This window comes from Pseudophryne corroboree (assembly GCF_028390025.1).
Source record: "Pseudophryne corroboree isolate aPseCor3 chromosome 3 unlocalized genomic scaffold, aPseCor3.hap2 SUPER_3_unloc_3, whole genome shotgun sequence".
Classification (NCBI taxonomy): Eukaryota; Metazoa; Chordata; class Amphibia; order Anura; family Myobatrachidae; genus Pseudophryne; species Pseudophryne corroboree.
This window is the reverse complement of record NW_026967519.1, coordinates 405,701-423,331: the sequence shown is the minus strand read 5'-3', so window position 1 is coordinate 423,331 and position 17,631 is coordinate 405,701. Positions and strand designations below refer to the sequence as shown.

The 17,631-nt window shown below is 51.6% G+C and overlaps 1 protein-coding gene across 4 annotated transcripts in view; it reads right to left on the bottom strand.

Moving 5' to 3' along the window:
- The window catches only part of LOC134983948 (zinc finger protein 420-like), a 183,567-nt gene extending 168,015 nt beyond the window's left edge, over nucleotides 1–15,552 (bottom strand). Inside the window, exon 1 of one of the 4 annotated variants that reach the window (XM_063949564.1) lies at nucleotides 15,355–15,552. The gene's annotated coding sequence lies outside the window, so the exon portion shown is untranslated. Of the gene's footprint in view, nucleotides 1–10,252; nucleotides 10,953–15,075; nucleotides 15,299–15,354 lie in introns of those variants that run through there. The other 3 variants (XM_063949567.1, XM_063949565.1, XM_063949566.1) reach the window with 3 other exon arrangements.
- Between the last annotated feature and the right edge of the window lie 2,079 nt (nucleotides 15,553–17,631).

The following is a 17,631-nucleotide window of genomic DNA, read 5'->3' as shown; positions in this document are numbered from 1 at the left end:
GCGGAGACAGGGTTATCCTCTTGTGCATCTGAAGATGCGACCCGGACCATTTGTCCAGCAGATCCCACTGGAAAATTCTTGCGTGGAATCTGCCGAATGGAATTTCTTCGTAAGAAACCACCATTTTTCCCAGGACTCTTGTGCATTGATGTACAGACACCTTTCCTGGTTTTAGGAGGTTCCTGACAAGTTCGGATAACTCCTTGGCTTTCTCCTCCGGGAGAAATACCTTTTTCTGAACCGTGTCCAGAATCATCCCTAGGAACAGCAGACGTGTTGTCGGGATTAACTGGGATTTTGGAATATTCAGAATCCACCCGTGCTGCTTTAGCACTAATTGAGACAGTGCTACTCCCATCTCTAGCTGTTCTCTGGACCTTGCCCTTATTAGGAGATCGTCCAAGTATGGGATAATTAATACGCCTTTTCTTCGAAGAAGAATCATCATCTCGGCCATTACCTTGGTAAAGACCCGAGGTGCCGTGGACAATCCAAACGGCAGCGTCTGAAACTGATAGTGACAGTTCTGTACGACGAACCTGAGGTACCCCTGGTGTGAGGGGTAAATTGGAACGTGGAGATACGCATCCTTGATGTCCAAGGATACCATAAAGTCCCCCTCTTCCAGGTTCGCTATCACCGCTCTGAGTGACTCCATCTTGAACTTGAACTTTTTTATGTACAGGTTCAAGGACTTCAGATTTAGAATAGGTCTTACCGAGCCATCCGGCTTCGGTACCACAAATAGAGTGGAATAATACCCCTTTCCTTGTTGTAAAGGGGGTACCTTGACTATCACCTGCTGAGAGTACAGCTTGTGAATGGCTTCCAAGACCGTCACCCTGTCGGAGGGGGACGTTGGTAAAGCAGACTTCAGGAAACGGCGAGGTGGAGACGTCTCGAATTCCAACCTGTAACCCTGAGATATTATCTGCAGGATCCAGGGTTCCACTTGCGAGTGAGCCCCCTGCGCGCTGAAATTCTTGAGACGACCCCCCACCGCCCCCGAGTCCGCTTGAGAGACCCCAGCGTCATGCTGAGGCTTTTGCAGAAGCGGGGGAGGGCTTCTGTTCCTGGGAAGGAGCTGCCTGCTGCAGTCTCTTCCCCCTTCCTCTGCCTCGTGGCAGATATGAATAGCCCTTTGCTCTCTTGTTTTTAAAGGAACGAAAGGGCTGGGGCTGAAAAGCCGGTGTCTTTTTCTGTTGGGGAGTGACCTGAGGTAAAAAATAAGAATTTACTTACCGATAATTCTATTTCTCGGAGTCCGTAGTGGATGCTGGGGTTCCTGAAAGGACCATGGGGAATAGCGGCTCCGCAGGAGACAGGGCACAAAAAGTAAAGCTTTCCGATCAGGTGGTGTGCACTGGCTCCTCCCCCTATGACCCTCCTCCAGACTCCAGTTAGGTACTGTGCCCGGACGAGCGTACACAATAAGGGAGGAATTTTGAATCCCGGGTAAGACTCATACCAGCCACACCAATCACACTGTACAACCTGTGATCTGAACCCAGTTAACAGTATGATAACAGCGGAGCCTCTGAAAAGATGGCTCACAACAACAATAACCCGATTTAGTTAGCAATAACTATGTACAAGTATTGCAGATAATCCGCACTTGGGATGGGCGCCCAGCATCCACTACGGACTCCGAGAAATAGAATTATCGGTAAGTAAATTCTTATTTTCTCTATCGTCCTTGTGGATGCTGGGGTTCCTGAAAGGACCATGGGGATTATACCAAAGCTCCCAAACGGGCGGGAGAGTGCGGATGACTCTGCAGCACCGAATGAGAGAACTCCAGGTCCTCTTTTGCCAGGGTATCAAATTTGTAGAATTTTACAAACGTGTTCTCCCCCGACCACGTAGCTGCTCGGCAAAGTTGTAATGCCGAGACCCCTCGGGCAGCCGCCCAAGATGAGCCCACCTTCCTTGTGGAATGGGCCTTAACAGATTTAGACTGTGGCAGGCCTGCCACAGAATGTGCAAGTTGAATTGTGCTACCAATCCCACGAGCAATCGACTGCTTAGAAGCAGAAGCACCCAGCATTGTTGGGTGCATACAGGATAAACAGCAAGTCAGATTTCCTGACTCCAGCCAACCTGGAAACTATATTTTCAGGGCCCTGATAACATCCAGCAACTTGGAGTCCTCCAAGTCCCTAGTAGCCGCAGGTACCACAATAAGCTGGTTCAGGTGAAACGCTGACACCACCTTAAGGAGAAACTGGGGACGAGTCCGCAGCTTTGCTCTGTCCGAATGGACAATCAGATATGGCTTTGTGAGATAAAGCCGCCAATTCTGACACTCGCCTGGCCGAGGCCAGGACCAACAGCATGGTCATTTTCCATGTGAGATATATCAAATCCACAGATTTGAGTTGTTTAAACCAATGTGATTTTTTAGGAATCCCAAAACTACGTTGAGATCGCCCAGTGCCACTGGAGACATCAAAGGGGCTGTATATGCAGTACTCCCTTAACAACTTCTGGACTTCAGGAACTGAAGCCAATTTCTTTCTGGAAGAAAATCAACAGGCCGAAATTTGAACCTTAATGGACCCAATTTGAGACCCATAGACACTCCTGTTTGCAGGAAATGTAGAAATTAACCTAGTTGAAATTCTTCCGTGGAGCCTTCCTGGACTCACACCCTGGCACATATTTTCACCTAAGTGGTGATAATGTTGTGCGGTCACCTCCTTCCTGGCTCTGACCAGGGTAGGGATGACCTCTTCCGGAATGCCTCTTTCCCTTAGGATCCGGCGTTCACCCGCCTTGGCGTCAACGCAGCTGCGGTAAGTCCCGGAACAGACACGGTTCTTGCCGAATCAAGACCCTTCTTAGTATCTCTTGAAGTTCCGGGAACCAAGTCCTTCTTGGCCAAACCGGAGCCACGAGTATAGTTCTTACTCCTCTCCTTCCTATCATTTTCAATACATTGGGTATGAAAAGCAGAGGATGGAACACATACACCGACTGGTACACCGACGGTGTTACCAGAGCGTCCCAGCTATTGCCTGAGTGTCTCTTGACCTGGCGCTTCAGGTGGGACGCCATCATAACCACCTTTGGTCTTTCCCAACGGTTTACAATCATGTGGAAACTTCCAGATTAAGTTTCCACTTTTCCGGGTGGAATTCATTTATGCTGAGGAAATCTTCCCAGTTGCCCACTCCCGGAATGAACACTGCTGACAGTGTTATCACATGATTTTCCGCCCAGCGAAGAATCCTTGCTGTCATTGCCCTCCTGCTTCTTGTGTCGCCCCGTCTGATAACGTGGGCGACCGCCATGATGATGTCCTACTGGATCAGCACCGGTTGACTTTGAAGCAGGAGTCTTCCTAGGCTCAGAGCATTGTAAATTGCCCTTAGCTCCAGTATATTCATGTGGAGAGAAGTCCCCAGACTTGACCACACTTCCTTGGAAATTTTTTTTCCTTGTGTGACTACTCCCCAGCCTCTCAGGCTGGTATCCGTGGTCCCCAGAACACAGTCCTGAATGCTGAGTGTGCTGCCCTCTAAAAGATGAGCACTCTGCAGCCCCCACAGAAGAGACACCCTTGTCCTTGGAGACAGGATTATCCGCTGATGCATCTGAAAATGCGATCCGGACCATTCGTCCAGCAAATCCCCTGAGATCTGCCGAATGGAATCGCTTCGTAAGAAGCCACCATTTTTCCCAGGACTCCTGTGCATTGATGCACTGATACTTGGCCTGGTTTTAGGAGGTTTCTGACTAGGTCGAATAACTCCTTGGCTTTTTCCTCCCGGAGGAACACCTTTTTCTGGACTATGCCCAGAATCATTCCTAGGAACAGCAGACGTATCGTCGGAAAACAGCTGCGATTCTTGGAATATTTAGAATCCAGTCGTGCTGTCGTAGAACTACTTTAGATAGTGCTCTTCCGACCTCCAACTGTTCTCTGGAACTTGCCCTTTTCAGGATATCGTCCAAGTAAGGGATAATTTAGATGCCTTTTTTCTTTGAAGAAACATCTTTTCGGCCATTACCTTGGTAAAAGGCCCGGGGTGCCGTGGATAATTCAAACGGCATCGTCTGAAACTGATATTGACAGTTCTGTACCACGAACCAGAGGTACCCTTGTTGAGAAGGGCAAATTTGGACATGGAGGTAATCCTTGATGTCCAGGGACACCATATAGTCCCCTTTTTTCCGGTTCGCTATCACTGCTCTGAGTGACTCCATCTCGATTTGAACCTTTTATGTAAGTGTTCAAAGATTTCAGTTTAGACTATGTCTCACCAAGCCGTCTGGCGTCAGTACCACAATATAGTGTGGAAAAATAATACCCTTTTCCTTGTTGTAGGAGGGGTACTTTGATTATCACCTGCTGGATATACAGCTTGTGAATTGTTTCCAATGCTGCCTCCCTGTCGGAGGGAGCCGTTGGTAAAGCAGACTTCAGAAACCTGCGAGGAGAAGATGTCTCGACTCTCCAATCTGTACCCCTGGGATAATACTTGTACTATCTAGGGGTCAACCTGCGAGTGATCCCACTGCGCGCTGAGACTCTTGAGACTACCCCCCCACCTTGAGTCCGCTTGCATGGCCCCAGCGTCATGCTGAGGACTTGGCAGACGCGGTGGAGGGCTTCTTTTCCTGGGAAGGGGCTGCCTGCTGCAGTCTACTTCCCTTACCTCTATGTCTGGGCAGATATGACTGGCCTTTTGCCTGCATGCCCTCATGGGAAAGGAAGGATTGAGGCTGAAAAGACGGTGTCTTTTTCAGCTGAGATGTAACTTGGGGTAAAAAGGTTGGATTTCCCAGCTGTTGCCGTGGTCCCCAGGTCCGATGGACCGACCCCAACTAACTCCTTCCCTTTATACGGCAATACTTCCATGTGCCGTATGGGATCTGTATCACCTGACCACTGTCGTGTCCATGACATCTTCTGGGTGATATGGACAACGTACTTATCTTGATGCCAGAGAGCAAATATCCCTCTGTGCATCTCACGTACATATATATAGAATGCATCCTATTAAATGCTCTATATGAATAAAATATTTTCAGTCAGGGAATCCGACCAAGCCAACCCAGCACTGCATCTCCAGGCTGATGGCGATCGCTGGTCGCAGTATAACCACCGTATGTGTGTATATACTTTTTAGGATATCTTTCCAGCTTCCTATCAGCTGGCTCCTTGAGGGCGGCCGTATCTGGAGACGGTAACGCCACTTGATAAGCGTGTGAGCGCCTTATCACCCTAAGGGGTGTTTCCCAACGCGCCCTAATTTCTGGCGGGAAAGGGTATAACGCCAATATTTGCTATCGGGGTAACCCCACGCATCATCACACACTTCATTTTATTTTATCTGATTCAGGAAAAACTACAGGTAGTTTTTTCACTCCCACATAATACCCTTTTTTGTGGTACTTGTAGTATCAGAAATATGCAACACCTCCTTCATTGCCCTTAACGTGTGGCCCTAATGAGAAATACGTTTGTTTATTCACCGTCGACACTGGATTCAGTGTCCGTGTCTGTGTCGACCGACTGAGGTAAATGGGCGTTTTTAACGCCCCTGACGGTGTTTCTGAGACGCCTGGACCGGTACTAATAGTTTGTCGGCCGTCTCACGTCGTCAACCGACCTTGCAGCGTGTTGACATTCTCACGTAATTCTCTAAATAAGCCATCCATTCCGGTGTCGACTCCCTAGAGAGTGACATCACCATTACAGGCAATTTCTCCGCCTCCTCACCAACATCGTCCTCATACATGTCGACACACACGTACCGACACACAGCACACACACCGGGAATGCTCTGACAGAGGACAGGACCCACACTAGCCCTTTGGGGAGACAGAGGGAGAGTTTGCCAGCACACACCAAAACGCTATAATTATATAGGGACAACCTTATATAAGTGTTTTCCCTTATAGCATCTTTATATATATCTCAATATCGCCAAAATCAGTGCCCCCCCTCTCTGTTTTAACCCTGTTTCTGTAGTGCAGTGCAGGGGAGAGCCTGGGAGCCTTCTCTCCAGGCTTTCTGTGAGAGAAAATGGCGCTGTGTGCTGAGGAGATAGGCCCCGCCCCTTTTTCGGCGGGCTCGTCTCCCGCTATTTAGTGAATCTTGGCAGGGGTTAAATATCTCCATATAGCCTCTGGGGGCTATATGTGAGGTATTTTTCGCCAAAAAAGGTTTTCATTTGCCTCCCAGGGCGCCCCCCTCCCAGCGCCCTGCACCCTCAGTGACTGCCGTGTGAAGTGTGCTGAGAGGAAAATGGCGCACAGCTGCAGTGCTGTGCGCTACCTTTAGAAGACTGCAGGAGTCTTCAGCCGCCGATTCTGGACCTCTTCTTACTTCAGCATCTGCAAGGGGGCCGGCGGCGCGGCTCCGGTGACCATCCAGGCTGTACCTGTGATCGTCCCTCTGGAGCTGATGTCCAGTAGCCAAGAAGCCAATCCATCCTGCACGCAGGTGAGTTCACTCCTTCTCCCCTAAGTCCCTCGTTGCAGTGATCCTGTTGCCAGCAGGACTCACTGTAAAATAAAAAACCTAAGCTAAACTTTCTCTAAGCAGCTCTTTAGGAGAGCCACCTAGATTGCACCCTTCTCGGCCGGGCACAAAAATCTAACTGGAGTCTGGAGGAGGGTCATAGGGGGAGGAGCCAGTGCACACCACCTGATCGGAAAGCTTTACTTTTTGTGCCCTGTCTCCTGCGGAGCCGCTATTCCCCATGGTCCTTTCAGGAACCCCAGCATCCACAAGGACGATAGAGAAAGGTGGATTTCCCGGCTGTAGCCGTGGCCACCAAATCCGATAGACCGACCCCAAATAACTCCTCCCCTTTATACGGCAAAACTTCCATATGCCGTTTTGAGTCCGCATCACCTGACCACTGTCGCGTCCATAAATTTCTTCTGGCCGAAATGGACATAGCACTTACCCGTGATGCCAGTGTGCAAATATCCCTCTGTGCATCACGCATATAAAGAAAAGCATCCTTTATCTGCTCTAAAGACAGTAAAATACTGTCCCTATCCAGGGTATCAATATTTTCAATCAGGGACTCTGACCAAGCTACCCCAGCACTGCACATCCAGGCTGTCGCTATAGCTGGTCGTAGTATAACACCTGTATGTGTGTATATACTTTTTTGGATATTTTCCAGCCTCCTATCTGCTGGATCTTTAAGTGCGGCCGTCTCAGGAGAGGGTAACGCCACTTGTTTTGATAAGCGTGTGAGCGCCTTGTCCACCCTAGGAGGTGTTTCCCAGCGCGCCCTAACCTCTGGCGGGAAAGGGTATAAAGCCAATAACTTTTTTGAAATTAGCAGTTTTTTTATCGGGGGTAACCCACGCTTCATCACACACCTCATTTAATTCATCTGATTCGGGAAAAACTGTAGGTAGTTTTTTCGCACCCCACATAATACCCTGTTTTGCGGTACTTGTAGTATCAGAAATATGTAACGCCTCCTTCATTGCCAAAATCATATAACGTGTGGCCCTACTGGAAAATACGGTTGATTCGTCACCGTCGCCACTGGAGTCAGTGCCTGTGTCTGGGTCCGTGTCGACCGACTGAGGTAACGGGCGTTTTACAGCCCCTGACGGTGTTTGAGGTGCCTGGACAGGTGCTGATTGATTGTCCGGCCGTCTCATGTCGTCAACCGACTGCTTCAGCGTGTTGACACTATCACGTAATTCCATAAATAAAGCCATCCATTCTGGTGTCGACTCCCTAGGGGGTGACATCCCCATATTTGGCAATTGCTCCGCCTCCACACCAATATCGTCCTCATCCATGTCGACACACACGTACCGACACACAGCAGACACACAGGGAATGCTCTTATAGAAGACAGGACCCCACTAGCCCTTTGGGGAGACAGAGGGAGAGTTTGCCAGCACACACCAAAAGCGCTATATATGACAGGGATAGCCTTATAATAAGTGCTCCCTTATAGCTTTATATATATATATATATATTTTTGCCACAATTTTGCCCCCCCTCTCTTGTTTTACCCTGTTTCTGTAGTGCAGTGCAGGGGAGAGCCTGGGAGCCTTCCTGACCAGCGGAGCTGTGTGAGGAAAATGGCGCTGTGTGCTGAGGAGATAGGCCCGCCCCTTTTTCGGCGGGCTCGTCTCCCGCTCTTCAACGGATTCTGGCAGGGGTTAAATATCTCCATATAGCCCCCGGAGGCTATATGTGAGGTATTTTTTGCCAAATAAAAGGTTTTCATTGCTGCCCAGGGCGCCCCCCCCCCCCAGCGCCCTGCACCCTCCGTGACCGCAGTGTGAAGTGTGCTGAGAGCAATGGCGCACAGCTGCAGTGCTGTGCGCTACCTTAAGAAGACTGAGGAGTCTTCTGCCGCCGATTTCTGGACCTCTTCTCCTTTCGGCATCTGCAAGGGGGCCGGCGGCGCGGCTCCGGTGACCCATCCAGGCTGTACCTGTGATCGTCCCTCTGGAGCTAATGTCCAGTAGCCTAAGAAGCCAATCCATCCTGCACGCAGGTGAGTTCACTTCTTCTCCCCTAAGTCCCTCGATGCAGTGATCCTGTTGCCAGCAGGACTCACTGTAAAATAAAAAACCTAAACTAAACTTTTCTAAGCAGCTCTTTAGGAGAGCCACCTAGATTGCACCCTTCTCGGACGGGCACAAAAACCTAACTGAGGCTTGGAGGAGGGTCATAGGGGGAGGAGCCAGTACACACCACCTGATCCTAAAGCTTTACTTTTTGTGCCTTGTCTCCTGCGGAGCCGCTATTCCCCATGGTCCTTTCGGAACCCCAGCATCCACTAGGACGATAGAGAAAAGGCAGATGTTAGTCACATAGAACCACATTCTCACGACAGGAGAAGGTACCAGTGGCTAATGCCATACAAACCCATAGAAGCTAGGTGCGTCAGGGTGGTCGCCCAGTGGAACCCAGTGTACCTCACAGAAAGATTTAACAATGGTTAGTCTACCACAAATCCCCTGTTCTGCAGCAGGGAACACTGTGTTCCACAGGGAAAACGTCGGGTGATATCCTAAAGCAGTTCCTCAAGGGAGGGGACGCGCCTTAGCGGGTATGAGAACCCGGCGTCCAAAGGAAGCATGCTCTGAGGCGGAAGTATCAAAGGCATAGAACCTTATGAACGTGTTCACTGAGGACCACGTAGCCACCTTGCACAATTGTTCCGTGGATGTGCCACGGTGTTCCGCCTACGAAGGTCCACCAGACCGAGTAGAATGTGCTTTAATGTCAACAGGAGCTGGGAGTCCAGCATGCGCATAGGCTTGTGCTATCACCATTCTAATCGATCTGGCCAAGGTTTGCTTATTCGCAGGCCAGCCACGTTTGTGGGAACCATATAGTACGAAAAGGTTATCCGACCTCCTAATAGAGGCAGTCCTTTCCACATAAACACGGAGAGCCCTTACCACATCCGTAGACCGCTCTTTGGGAGATAAGTCAGAAGAGATAAAGGCCGGAACAACAAGCTCTTGGTTAAGGTGATATGATGACACCACCTTAGGTAAATAACCAGGGAGAGTTCTAAGAACTACCCGGTTATGATGAAATATCAGACAGGCGCTTTGTCCTGTCGTCCACCCTAAGTCCAACACCCTTCTAGCAGAGCCAAAAGCCAGTAGAAACAGGACCTTGGTCGTGAGCCATTTTAGGTCCACCATCTCAAGAGGTTCAAATGGAGACTCTTGCAGGGCTTTCAGAACAATAGACAGATCCCATGGAGCCACAGAAGGGACAATGGGAGGCTGAATTCTTAAACACACCCTGAGTGAATGTATGAACTTCAGGAATAGATGCAATCTTTTTCTGAAACCAAACAGACAACAAGGTAGATAAATGAACCTTGAGGGAGGCCAGATGAAGGCCTAAACCCAGGTCTTGTTGTAGAAAAGCCAAGATTCTAGAAGTTTTGAATCTGTAGGCATCAAAATTCTTATCAGCACACCAGGTGAAGTAAGAATTCCAGAATATAAAAAGTACTAAATTGCGCTATGAACTGGATTTTTTTAGCAGCTCAGTTCAAGATTTTCATATAGTGTAAAAGTAAAAAAGCGCTTGATATGTGTAAATATGTGTATGCGCAAAACCTGTGAAAAAAGAAAGATTAGTAAAAAATGTTTACAGCCCTTTTTGGACTATTTGGGACTGGATTGCAGTTCAGCCAAAAAGAAGATCAGGATAACTATCTACCCCTATCTAAATAATTAGTCCGTAAGTTGTAAATCACTGATATTTATATTAGGAGTATCTTACCCCTGTTCGTTCTTGCTTCTTAGCAGTGGTCCCGACACCCGTGGTACAAGGTGTTGTTGTTAGGTAGGCGGCTGATGTCTAGCCGCTCTTTGATCAGCGGCTGGTGGCTTTGATTGGCGGCTAGCTGGCTGCTAGTTCCCCGTCCAAGCGGCTGGCGGCATTAATTAGCGGCTGGCTGGCTGCTGGTTCCCCGTCCGTGTTCCACAGTCTGATTTTGCAAATTTGGTGCACAGTAGGGGTTCCTTAGTGTATAAACCAACGCCTTTCAGGCATAAGCCCTTCATCTAGGATTACTGATGGACTTCCTCAATCCCTTTTTATAGGATAAAAAAAACTTTATTCAAAAAACGGAAATTCAATTAAAACCAGGCGGTTACCATGTGTCCTGATTTTTTGTTAGGAGTGAAAAAGCGGAAAGCTGTCCATAAAATTACTTTTTTCTTTCGATGTTTATATGGTTTTGCGCAATTCTAATAAGGTGATATGTATATAATATATTTATACTAATTTATAAAAAGGCATTAAGTTCTATGTCAATGTTTAAACCCTTGGGAGTTAACGTATCCATGAAATAAATCCATTTGGTTTCTTTTTGTCTCAAAATTTGTGAAATGTCGCCTCCTCTCCAATTACTTTCCACCCTTTGTATGCCCATAAATTTTAACTTTGAAGCATCTTTAGTATGACAGTCTAAAAATTGTTTGGACACACTGTGGGTCTCCAAGCCTATTTCAGTATTTAGTATGTGCTCAGATATGCGAATCTTCAATTTTCTTTTAGTCTGTCCTATGTATCGGTGTCCACAAGGGCACTCTAACATGTAGATTACCTTTTCGGTGTCACAAGTAATTCTACCTTTTACACCAAATTCTTTTTTTGTGACATTGGATTTGAATTTCTTTATGGGCTGTACTGATGTTTGCTTGGTTGTCTTACATGCTACACATTTTAAGCAAAAGAAACTTCTCTGATTTTCCTTTAATTTGGTATCTTCAGATGGTAAATAACTTCTAACCAGACTCTGTTTTAGATTCTGTGCCTTTTTATATATGATCTGTGGTTTATCTTTGATCAGTGGTTTTAACTTGGTATCCAGTTGTAAAATATCTCCACGTTCCTGCATCCGGAGATCCACCTTGACGTAGAGAGAGGTCAGTTCGTCCAACGAATCCGGGAGTTCCCTAGTGACCAGCTCATCCTTCATGCGATCAGAGAGACCGTTCCAGAAAGCAGCTCTCAGGGCGTCATTATTCCAGCGAAGTTCAGAAGCAATGGTCTGAAAATGAACCACGTACTGGCCCACGGATCGGGAGCCCTGACGGATGCGTAGCAAGTCAGAAGAGGCCGTGGTCATCCTGCTGGGCTCGTCGAAAATTCTTCGGAAGGACGTGATGAACTCAGTGTAATTGGAAACCAATGAATCAGATCGTTCCCATAGTGGAGACACCCAATCCAATGCAGAACCTTCAAGCAAAGAAATAATATATGCCACCTTGGACCTGTCTGTGGGAAAATTATGTGCGAGTAGCTCGAAATGAACTTCGCATTGGTTTAAGAAACCGACAATTTTTGGGATTCCCATTATAATGGGAAGGAGTAGAGAGTTGAAGGCGCGGACTGATACCAGCCGATGATTGAACATTGCTGGGGGCGGCAACTGGTGCGGCTACAGGAATCGGGGCCAGAATTACAGAAGCTAAGAATGCTTGAATCTGATCCAGACGACCGGACAACTTCTGGAGGTACTGCATCACTTAGCCCTGTGTTGCTTCCTGACTTTGCACGCGGGAAGCCAAGTTCTGGATGGCACTTCAGTCTGTGTTCCGATCCCCCGAGTCCATGAGGCCTGAGTATACTATCACTGACCTGGTTTGGCGGTGTTGTGGACTCTGGGTTTCTTCCGGTGACCGGGAAGAGGAACCGCAACTGGGAAGCAGCAGAGACGGACGAATATAGGTTTTCCTCATGCAGGATTTGGTCGGCAGATAGGAGACACGTGTGGACGCTGGAGGTCTCCTGAAAGATAGAACTTGAAAAGGCGTTGATGAATCGGTGAAGAGTATCAGATGCTGGAGACACCAACCGCGCTTGAGAGCACTGGGTGCTTGGAGTCACCGAGGTGCTTGTAGGCGCTGAAGTGCTTGGAGACACGGAGGTGCTTGGAGGCACGGAGATCACAGCTTCTGTAGCAGAATAGATGATACTCAGGCGCCAGAGCTCTGCCCGGCGTCTGAATTTGAACTTCCCGCCAGCGTCTGATTGGAGAAGCGCTTGATGACGTCACCCGCACCTTCAGTGAACGCCGGGCGTACCAGTGACGTTCACACTATGAGCGCTGGACGGAGCGCCGCGAGCCGGGGACCGCCAGCGAGGACGGCCGCCCGGAGATCCAGCGCCCCCGGAGAGGCAATTACGGCGGCGGCGGCATGACAGTCTGGGCGTTGAGGAAGTAGAAGAGGACGCTCTGTCGACAGACCCTGCAGGTTTTAGAACCAATGCCATCTAGGCCACGCTGGAGCGACTAGAATTAGTATTCCTCCTTCTTGCTTGAACTTCCGCAGGACACTCGGCGGGAGTGACACTGGAGGGAACACGTATGGCAGCCGAAAGTTCCATGGAATGGCTAGTGCGTCCACTAACGCTGCTTGAGGATCCCTGTTCCTTGATCCCAAGACCGGAACTTTGTGATTGTGTCGAGACACCATCAGGTCTATGTCTGGTAGGCCCCACCTGTCCACTAGGAGTTGAAAGACTTCCGAATGAAGACTCCACTCTCCAGCATGTACGTTCTGGCGACTGAGGAAGTCCACTTCCCAGTTTAGGACGATCGGTATGAAAACTGACGATATTGCTGGCAGATGGCGTTCCACCCAACAAAGGATCTTTGACACTACCAACATTGCCATGCGGCTTCAAATGCCGCCTTGATGGTTTTTGTATGCCACCGTGGTGGCGTTGTCTGACTGTACTTGAACAGGTTGTTCTGTAGTAGAGGTGGGGCGAGGGTTAACGCATTGAACACCGCCAGCAACTCCAGAATGTTTATCGAAAGGAGTGATTCTTCTTTGGTCCAGCGACCCTGGAAATAGTGTTGCTCCAACACCGCACCCCATCCCCGCAGGCTGGTATCTGTTGTCAACAGGACCCAGTTGGGGATCCAGAAGGGATGACACCTGGTCAGTTGCTAAGCTAAAATACACTCCCCAGTGGGGGGGGCGGCATAGCGTTTGCACGGCTGCTAAAACTAGCGATCAACTCGGAATGACCCCCAATATATCCTATATTTGGTACACTTTTTCTTAACGAACACTGTCTGTACATGTAGAATACTCAATTGTTTGTAAAACCACAGCGCTGTATACAGGCGGCTTTACAAGGGAGACCTTGCCCTGCAGTCCCGGAGACCAGCTGCAGCTATTCCTAAGATGACGCCCAGCGTCTCAGTCAGGGAGTGAGGGAGAGTGTGAGGAAGCTCCAGGGCGGGAAATCTGCAGTAGATGGTGCCCTGGACTGGGGGGGAGGGGCTACAGGTCAAGTGCCGGCTCCCCTATGCTGGGCCTCACTGCCTGGTACTACGCAGCCTTACTAACAGGGGCGTTAGTACACCCGACCTGTACTCCTATGTCCTGGTGAATATAGTGGGGTCCCTGTGCGTAACAGCTGCGAAGATGGCGTCGCAGTCCATCTCCCTAGACTGCGATCGTAGCGCGATTTAGTGGAGGGTCCCGTCTGGGGGACCCTCTTACCTCCTCCCTGTAGCAGCCACGCGAACCAGAAGAGCGTCTGCAACCGTGTGCCTAGAACCAGAGATTATACGCCGCAAGTACCCACGAACTGAGCCGCGGGAGTATGCGACACCACTTGGGAGGTGACGGAGACGCAGCACTGAATGTCACTCTGATGTAGAGATGTGCCCTGCATCGCAGGGCACATCAGAGCAGCAGCGACGGGTGTTCGGTGCAGGGACCGCGTATTGGTTCCCTGCACCGGACCAGAGGCGGAGACGAGCAGAGCCGCAGCAGCGGCGCTTCAAACTTGGTGGTATTGGCAGCCAATCTGAAGCGCTGGCAGCGGGATTTCAAATCCAGCCCCGTCCACAAGCCAATCACGGCTCGCGGGGCGCCGGCCAATCACGGGTGGGTGCGGCGATCCAATTGGCGCTCACTGTGTAATAGGCCCCGCCCCCGGGTGTGATGTCAGATGCCGCCGGGAGCAAGAGAAGACGGGAGGCCGCGCTGAAGAACGGCGAAGAGCCGGGCGGTGCTGAAGAGGAGAGTACGCCGCGGGAAGAGCTCCGGTGGCTGCGGAAGAGGCCAGAAGACACCAGACTCTACAGAGAAGATGTCAAGCGGTGGCTGGACGCTGAGAAGAGGCGGCGGGACGAGCCAGCAGCAGAACAGCGCAGCTGAGGACCCGGAGAGGCCCCCAGGGGAGGAATGCAGAAGAGCCAACGAAACTCCCACCTGGTTCCTCTCCCACCGTAACAGGTAGGCCCTCGGTGAGGGCACCGGTTAATCCCTTCCTCCCTAGAGCACCAGGGATCGGGCATTAGGCCCGTGGGTACAGTCAGGCCAAAGGCCTGTGGCGCTGCAGACAGGCACTAGGCCCGTGGGTAATAGCAGGCATTAGGCCTGAGCTACATTAGAGGGCATTAGGCCCTAGTGATATAAGGTGACCCTGGTCACTGCCGAATGCCCGGCGGGTAGATGCTAGAATCAAGTGGGCTAAGGGACCTTTTCCGTAAAGGGGAGGAGTTACGACGCAAGGGGGAGGAGCTAGGCCAGCGGGATAGTTCCTCTACTATCCACGCCACCAACTATTACCTTTAGTAATTAGGTGCTGAGCGAAGCGGAGCGAGCGTACTTTTCGGGTACCCTGTTCGCCCGTAGCTCCTCCCCTAGAAACGTCACAAGGTCCCTTCAGCCACTCCGATATAGAACCAACCGAACGCGGCGCGGGACAACTGGCGCCCCCCATCCTGAGTCCACCTGCCATCACCCGCTCTCCTGTCACTCGCTGCCGCCGCCGAACCCCCCTCCCGCACAACACGTTGGCCGCGATGACAAGTTAATGTCCCAGCATGCTGCAGCTGCAACGCTTACCTGCAAGACGGGAACTCCAACTCCCGGCATGCAGCGCGGCGGCTGTATATACGGGGAGTGCGGTCACTGAGGCCTCATTACCAGACAGGGGCGGGGCCTCTGCTGGGGGCGGGACTGGTGACGTAATTCCCTCTTGTCCCGCCCCCATTGTATGACTGCCGCATGGTAGCGTCTAGGATGGCTTCGCCGGAAGGACCTAGGGCACGTCAGGCAGTGGGCGGTTTTGGGGGCGGAGTCGATAGAAGCGTCGCGCGCGCGTGATCATTTCTCTTCATCATAAAGACCACGTCCTTATGGCGAAGAGAAAATATACTCAACCACTGCCGCAGCAGTCACACTCCTGTATATGTGTCAGTGTCACACATGTATAGTACACACATAGCAGCAGCAGAATAGTCATTCTATACCCAGTCTCCCCCTCCCTTATTATACCTGCCCCATCCCTGTGCTCCCTGTATACTGCCCCACCCCACTATCCTGCACCCCACACACCCCTCCTCTTCTGCCTGCCCCCACATGCCCCCTCCTCCACTGTCTGCCCCCTACACGCCCCCTCCTTTTCTATCAGTACCCCACACGCCCCCTCCTGTTCTATCAGTACCCCACACGCCCCCTCCTTTTCTGTCTGTGCTCCACACGCCCCCTCCTTTTCCGTCTGTGCCCCACACGCCCCCTCCTTTTCAGTATTTGCCCGACACGCCCCCTCCTCCTCTGTCAGTGCCCCACACGCCCCCTCCTCTTCTGCCTGCGCCCCACACACCCCCTCCCCTGTCTGCCCCCCACATGCCCCCTTCTTTTCTGTCTGTTTCCCACACGTCCCCTCCTCTTCTGTCTACCCCCCAAAGGCCCCCTCCTCTTGTCTGTGCCCCACACGCCCCCTCCTTTTCTGTCTGCCCCCCAAATGCCCCCTCCTTTTCTGTCTGTGCCCCACATGCCCCCTCCTCTTCTGCCTGCGCCCCACACACCCCCTCCTCTGTCTGCCCCCCACATGCCCCCTTCTTTTCTGTCTGTTTCCCACACGCCCCCTCCTCTTCTGTCTTCCCCCCAAAGGCCCCCTCCTCTTGTCTGTGCCCCACACGCCCCCTCCTTTTCCGTCTGTGCCCCACACGCCCCCTCCTTTTCAGTATTTGCCCGACACGCCCCCTCCTCTTCTGTCAGTGCCCCACACGCCCCCTCCTCTTCTGCCTGCGCCCCACATGCCCCCTCCTCTTCTGTCTGTGACCCACATGCCCCCTCCTTTTCTGCCTGCGCCCCACACGCCCCTCCTCTTCTGTCAGTGCCCCACACGCCCCCTCCTCTTCTGTCTGTGCTCTACACGTCCCCTCCTCTTCTGTCTGTGCTCCTCACGTCCCCTCCTTTTCTATCTGCCCCCCAAACGCCCCCTCCTTTTCTGTCTGTGCCCCACAAGCCCCCTCCTCTTCTGTCAGTGCCCCACACGCCCCCTCCTCTTCTGCCTGCGCCCCACACCCCCCCTCCTCTGTCTGCCCCCCACATGCCCCCTTTTTTTCTGTCTGTTTCCCACACGCCCCCTCCTCTTCTGTCTTCCCCCCAAAGGCCCCCTCCTCTTGTCTGTGCCCCACACGCCCCCTCCTTTTCCGTCTGTGCCCCACACGCCCTCTCCTTTTCCGTATTTGCCCGACACGCCCCCTCCTCTTCTGTCAGTGCCCCATACGCCCCCTCCTCTTCTGCCTGCGCCCCACACGCCCCCTCCTTTTCTGTCGATTACCCACACGCCCCCTCCTCTTCTATCTGTGCCCCACACGCCCCCTCCTTTTCTGTCGGTGCCCCACACGCCCCCTCCTCTTCTGTCTGTGCCCCACATGCCCCCACCTTTTATGTCTCTGCCCCACACGCCCCCTCCCTTTCTGTCGATTACCCACATGCCCCCTCTTCTGTCAGTGCCCCACATGCCCCCTCCTTTTCTGTCTGTTTCTCACACGCACCCTCCTCTTCTGTCTACCCCCCAAAGGCCCCCTCCTCTTGTCTGTGCCCCACATGCCCCCTCCTTTTCCGCCTGTGCCCCACACTCCCCCTCCTTTTCCGTCTGTGCCCCACACGTACCCTCCTTTTCCGTATTTGCCCCACACGCCCCCTCCTCTTCTGTCAGTGCCCCACGCGCCCCCTCCTCTTCTGCCTGCGCCCCACACACCCCCTCCTCTGTCTGCCCCCCACATGCCCCCTTCTTTTCTGTCTGTTTCCCACACGCCCCCTCCTATTCTGTCTACCCCCCAAAGGCCCCCTCCTCTTGTCTGTGCTCCACCCGTCCCCTCCTTTTCT